The sequence below is a fragment of the Pinus tabuliformis genome, chromosome 2_2 (genome assembly GCF_031772625.1).
Source record: "Pinus tabuliformis cultivar Carrire ecotype Pingquan chromosome 2_2, CPIR1, whole genome shotgun sequence".
Classification (NCBI taxonomy): Eukaryota; Viridiplantae; Streptophyta; class Pinopsida; order Pinales; family Pinaceae; genus Pinus; species Pinus tabuliformis.
Genome location: NC_142300.1, coordinates 143,950,173 through 143,956,513, shown reverse-complemented (window position 1 = coordinate 143,956,513; position 6,341 = coordinate 143,950,173). Strand labels below are relative to the sequence as shown.

At 50.6% G+C, this 6,341-nt stretch overlaps 3 non-coding genes across 3 annotated transcripts in view; all 3 read left to right on the top strand.

The window, feature by feature from the left end:
* The first annotated feature begins 311 nt into the window (after nucleotides 1-311).
* On the top strand, nucleotides 312-2,121 carry LOC149191850 (18S ribosomal RNA). The gene has a single exon (XR_016255435.1). It is a non-coding gene; the product is annotated as an 18S ribosomal RNA (ribosomal RNA).
* A 2,672-nt stretch (nucleotides 2,122-4,793) lies between these two features.
* LOC149191849 (5.8S ribosomal RNA) lies at nucleotides 4,794-4,947 on the top strand. Its single transcript, XR_016255260.1, has one exon. It is a non-coding gene; the product is annotated as a 5.8S ribosomal RNA (ribosomal RNA).
* Nucleotides 4,948-5,194: 247 nt separating this feature from the next.
* LOC149191848 (25S ribosomal RNA) overlaps nucleotides 5,195-6,341 on the top strand; it is a 3,408-nt gene continuing 2,261 nt past the window's right edge. Inside the window, exon 1 of the ribosomal RNA XR_016255518.1 lies at nucleotides 5,195-6,341. This exon is cut by the window's right edge and continues 2,261 nt beyond it. This is a non-coding gene — a ribosomal RNA (25S ribosomal RNA).

The following is a 6,341-nucleotide window of genomic DNA, read 5'->3' as shown; positions in this document are numbered from 1 at the left end:
AGGTGCCCTCGGTGTGGGGCGTGGAGGCCTTTGGAGGCATTTCTAAGGGAGTCAGTGAGTGATCGCTCGTTTTCTTGTTGGTTGGGCCGTGGATGAAAACTCCGGAGTGGCCTTGGTGCATTGCGGCTCGGCAGGTCTGCCCATTTGTTCAGCATGTCCTTGGCATGTTGCGTGTGCTTCCTTCTTTGGATGCAAGAGGTGCAAGGCATAAAAGTTTTACATGATATTTTGACGTCTCTTTGAATTGATGGGTGTTCAGGCTGGCTCTCGGTAAGAGAGCGCTCAGAATGCCCTTTGAAGCGGGAGGGTGCTACCTGGTTGATCTTGCCAGTTGTCATATGCTTGTCTCAAAGATTAAGCCATGCATGTCTAAGTATGAACTAATTCAGACTGTGAAATTGCGGATGGCCTATTAAATCAGTTATAGTATTTTTATGGTACCATACTACTCGGATAATCGTAGTAATTCTAGAGCTAATACGTGCACCAAGTCCCGACTCTTTGGGAGGGATGCATTTTTTAGATAAAAGGCCGACGCGGGCTTGCTTGCTTCTCCGGTGAATCATGATAACTCGACGGATCGCACAGCCCTTGTGCTGGCGATGCTTCATTCAAATTTCTGCCCTATCAACTTTCGATGGTAGGACAAAGGCCTACCATGGTGGTGAAGGGTGACGGAGAATTAGGGTTCGATTCTGGAAAGGGAGCTTGAGAAATGGCTACCACATCCAAGGAAGGCAGCAGGCGCGCAAATTACCCAATCTTGACATGGGGAGGTAGTGACAATAAATAACAATACTGGGCTCATCGAGTCTGGTAATTGGAACGAGTACAATCTAAATCCCTTAATGAGGATCCATTGGAGGGCAAGTCTGGTGCTAGCAGCCGGGGTAATTCCAGCTCCAATAGTGCATATTTAAGTTGTTGCAGTTAAAAAGCTTGTAGTTGGATCTTGGGTCGTAAGGGTCGGTCCGCCTACTCGGTGTGCACTGCCCTTCCGTCCCTTTTGTCGGCGGTGTGCTCCTAGCCTTAATTGGCTGGGTCGGGGTTCCGGTGTTGTTACTTTGAAAAAATTAGAGTGCTCGAAGCAAGCTTATGCTCTAAATACATTAGCATGGAATAACGTGATAGGAGTTTGGTCCTATTGTGTTGGCCTGCAGGACAGGAGTAATGATTAATAGGGATAATCGGGGGCATTCGTATTTCATTGTCAGAGGTGAAATTCTTGGATTTATGAAAGACAGACCACTGTGAAAGCATTTGCCAAGGATGTTTTCATTAATCAAGAACGAAAGTTGGGGGCTCGAAGACGATCAGATACCGTCCTAGTCTCGACCATAAACGATGCCGACCAGGGATCGGTGGATGTTTCTATAAGGACTCCGTCAGCACCTTCTGAGAAATCATAGTGTTTGGGTTCTGGGGCGAGTATGGTCACAAGGCTGAAACTTAAAGGAATTGACAGAAGGGCACCACCAGGAGTGGAGCATGTGGCTTAATTTGACTCAACACGGGAAACTTACCAGGTCCAGACATAGTAAGGATTGACAGATTGAGAGCTCTTTCTTGATTCTATGGGTGGTGGTGCGTGGTCGTTCTTAGTTGGTGGAGCGATTTGTCTGGTTAATTCCGATAACGAACGAGACCTCAGCCTGCTAACTAGCTACGCGGAGGTTCCCCTTCGCGGCCAGCTTCTTAGAGGGACTATGGCCGTTTAGGCCATGGAAGTTTGAGGCAATAGCAGGTCTATGATGCCCTTAGATGTTCTTGGTTGCACGCGCGCTACACTGATGCAGCCAATGAGTTTTTATTCCTGGTTCAAGAGGATTGGGAAATCTTCTCAAATTGCATCATGATGGGGATAGACCATTGCAATTATTGGTCTTCAACGAGGAATTCCTAGTAAGCACATGTCATCAAATCATGTTGACTACGTCCATGCCCTTTGTACACACCGCCTGTCGCTCCTACTGATTGAATGATCCGGTGAAGTGTTCTGATTGCGTCGACGATGGTGGTTCGCCGTCGTCAACGTCGTGAGAAGTTCATTGAACCTTATCATTTAGAGGAAGGAGAATTCATAACAAGGTTACCGTAGGTGAACCTGTAGTAGGATCATTGATAGCAGGGGTTTTCTTTTTTGGTTCGGGTTGGTTGGGTTTCGATTGCAATGTGGGACTTTGTGGTGCATCTCTAGGGGAGCGGGTTTGGTGTTTGGTGGGAACATTGTTGGTTGCTTGTCTCGAGGTAACACTTGTTTTTTTGTGTGTGCTTGCAAGCCATGCTTGTGCTTGTCCCACCCATCCTTTGTTTTTCTTCCCCCCAATGTGTTTCTGCAGGGGGTTCGAAAGCTTGTTTCTTGGGAGCCCTTCCAACGATCTATTCAGCCGGGCATGGTTGCTGCAGAGTTGAGGTGCTCGGTAAATATGATGGATAAATTCGGACTCATTCGTAGCGCGGTGGTCGATCTTTTGTTCGTTGGAAGGCATGGGCCAAGGGTGTGGGCTTCCATAGTTGGTTCTCTCGAAAAGGCAGCGACGGTTGATTTGTTGCTTGGGCGAGCTTTTTCGCTGGTGGTTGCGAGGGAGTGGTTGCGTGCACACCTGGTAGCTCAAACCTTTCGTGAGGCGAGATTGTCGGGGTGCGGTCAAGTATGGGATGGATGAAGAGCGGTTCAACCTGTTGGGCTGGCCACCCTAGTCCCTCCCGACCGTTCCTTCGACATGCCCTCGCGGAAGGGTTGGGTGTCGAGGTAATGAAAAACCCATCCCTCGGTCTGAGCTCCATCGAGATCGCAATTTTTCTCACCGACAGGCATGAGGGTGGTAATCTTATCTTGTGCCTTTGCCGTCGAGGGAATTCCTCGTCCTCTCGTGACCCACTCCCCTTCTGAGGGAAAAAGAAGTAGCGGGTTGTGTCTTTGTTCCTCCCTTTGGATTGTGGGTTTTTTGTGGGACTTGCATCATTTCTTTGTTTCGTGGTGTGTGCTTTGCGAACGTCCCTCTCTCTAGTGGCCTTGCACCATCAATGTATTTGTGGCCCACGGCTTTCTCCAGCGTTGAGTGTCAGCCCGTGACAACTCCTCTTTGGAGTTTGATTATTTGACCCCCGTTGACTCTCTTGCTGGAAAGGTTGTCGGGTGTTTTGTACACGGAGGGGTGCAAGAGCAGGGTAGGTTTGTGTTATTGGCAGCGGTCTATTTGTCGTTTGAAGCCTTGTGCAGCTAGGTTGGGGGGCTATGTGCCTCTCAGTGACGTGCTCCAGACACTGGTCTCATCGTGGCCCTTGTCTTTTCTATTGGTCAGTTTTAGGTTGTGATTTATTTCCTTGGTTGTTTGCTATGTTCTAAAGCTGGAAAGGGTGTTGTGTTGAATGCATGTGGGAGGGTGTGAAGAGGTGGGACGCTTTTTTGATTGGGTGCCTTGTTTGATTTCTTTTTGGTTAGCAGACATCTACTCGGCGTGCTGTTGAGCTTCTCTCTCTTCCTTGAATCTTCGTTTCTTTGGTGTTGTTTTCTTCCCTTCTTCCTTCTGCCCCTAGCTTTACGGAGGAGAGGTGGGATTGTTGTGGATTGGTGTTCGGGAAGGACGAAAAGCAGTGTGAGTTCCCAGGGTGGCCACCCTAGTCCTTCTTGATCGTCGTCCCCTGCAGTTCCCCCCTTTTTCCGAAGGCGCGGGGTTTGGGAAGCTTGTTCTCTGTTTGAGCCTCCCCTTGTGAGCCGGTAGCCACGTTTGATATCTCTTGCTTTCCTGTTGTTTTCTTCCCTTCTTGCTTTTGGCCCCTTGGATTTACGGAGAAAAGGGTTGATTGTTGTGGATTGGTGTTCAGGAAGGACGAAAAGCAGTGCGAGTTCCGAGGGTGGCCACCCTAGTCCTTCTCGATCTCCATCCCCTGCAGTTCCCCCCATTTTTTTGAAGGCATGGGGGTCGGGAAGCTTGTTCTCTGTTTCAGCCTCCCCCTATGAGCCGGTGGACGCGTTTGATATCTCTCTTTCTTTCATGTTGTTTTCTTCCCTTCTTCCTTTCAGCCCCTAGCTTTACGGAGAAAAGGTGGGATTGTTGTGGATTGGTGTTCAGGAAGGACGAAAAGCAGTGCGAGTTCCCAGGGTGGCCACCCTAGTCCTTCTCGATCACCGTCCCCTGCAGTTCCCCCCTTTTTGCGAAGGCACGGGGTTGGGGAAGCTTGTTCTCTGTTTGAAGCCTCCCCTTGTGAGCTGGTAGCCATGGTTGATATATCCCTTTCTCTCTTGTTGTTTTCTTCCCTTCTTCCTCGTGGTCCCTAGCGTTACGGAGAAAAGGTGGGATTGTTGTGGATTGGTGTTCCGGAAGGACGAAACACAGTGCGAGCTCCCAGGGTGGCCACCCTAGTCCTTCTTGATCATCGTCCCCTTCAGTTCCCCCCTTCAGTTCCCAAAGGCACGGGGCTTTGGGAGGCTTGTGCCTTGTTTGTGCTTTGTTTTCTACCCTTTTCTTCCTTTCGGTCCCTAACTCTACGAAGAAAAGGGGGAATCGTTGTGGGCTGGTGTCGGGGAAGGGCTAAAAGCAGTGCGAGCTCCCAGGGTGGCCACCCTAGTCCTTCTCGATCACTGTTCCACGCATTTCCCCCCTTTTTGCGAGGGCGTGGGGCTGGGGGAGATTGTCCTCTGTTCGAGCCTCCCCCTGTGAGGGGGTTAGACACCTTTGTTTCTCTTTCTCTCATGCGTTTTTCCTCCTTTTGCCCCTTGGCCTTACATTTATTGTGGGGGGTGCCCCTATTCAGTTTTGTATCCGATTTTTGGTAATACACGTGGAAACGACTCTCAGCAACGGATATCTCAGCTCTTGTTACGATGAAGAATGTAGCGAAATGCGATACTTAGTGTGAATTGCAGAATCCTGTGAATCATCGAGTTTTTGAATGCAATTTGCACCCGAGGCCTTGGTTGAGGGCACGTCTATCTGGGTGTCGCATCCCATTCAAACGTGCTCCCTGTAATATGCTAGGGAGCAGCGGAGCTGGTCGTCCGTGCCCCGTGCGGTGTGGTCGGTTGAAATACCTCAAGCGATGTCTCATGGCGTGCGTCGGCAAGTGGTGATCTTGTCCCCTTGGATGGGCAGTCAGCGTTAGCCGATGCGGGCTTTGTGTGGCATCGCTCGAACTTGCTTTGCTCTCTCTTTTCCTCCCATGGGGTAGGGCGGATTTAGCTCCAACTTTACGACCCCCACTCAGGCGAGAACACCCGCTGAGTTTAAGCATATAATTAAGTGGAGTAAAAGAAACTTACAAGGATTCCCCTAGTAGCGGCGAGCGAACCGGGAAGAGCCCAGCATGAAAATCGGGTGGCGGCGCTGCCTGAATTGTAGTCTGTAGAAGTGTCCTCAGCGAAGGACCTGGGCCAAGTCCCTTGGAAGGGGGTGCCTAAGAGGGTGACAGCCCCATCGGCCCGAGACCCTGCCGCATCACGAGGCGTTGTCGGCGAGTCGGGTTGTTTGGGAATGCAACCCTAATTGGGTGGTAAATTCCATCCAAGGCTAAATACGGGCGAGAGACCGATAGCGAACAAGTACCGCGAGGGAAAGATGAAAAGGAATTTGAAAAGAGAGTTAAAGAGTGCTTGAAATTACCGGGAGGGAAGCGGATGGAGGCTGTCGATGCGTCTCGGTCGGATGCGGAATGGCTCAGGCTGGTCCGCCGCTCGACTTGAGGTGTAAACCAACACGGGCTGCTGCATCGTCACAAGCGCAGGTGGATTACTGCCTGTCGGTTTGCCACTGCGGTGGTCGAGGAACGAAGCGTGCACCCTTGTGGCGGGCGGTGTGCACCTGCGCACTCGTGGTGTTGGTTGGCGGGCTTTCCATTTGACCCGTCTTGAAACACGAACAAGGGAGTCTAACATGTGTGCGAGTCGGCGGGTTTGAAAACCTGCAAGGCGCAAGGAAGCTGACGGGTGAGATCCCCTCTCTAGGGGGTGCATCGTCGACCGACCTTGAGCTTATGTGAAGGGTTTGAGTGCGAGCACACCTGTTGGTACCCGAAAGATGTTGAACTATGCCTGAGTAGGGCGAAGCCAGAGGAAACTCTGGTGGAGGCTCATAGCGATACTGACATGAAAATCGTTCATCTGACTTGGGTATAAGCGCAAAAGACTAATCAAACCATCTAGTAGCTGGTTTCCTTCGAAGTTTCCCTCAGGATAGCTAGAGCTCACGCGTGAGTTTTATCGGGTAAAGCAAATGATTAGAGGCATTGGGGGCGTAACACCCTCGACCTATTCTCAAACTTTAAATTAGTAAGAGGGTGCGGCTGATCCATTGAGCTGCGCCGTGGAATCGAGAGCTCCAAGTGGGCCATTTTTGGTAAGC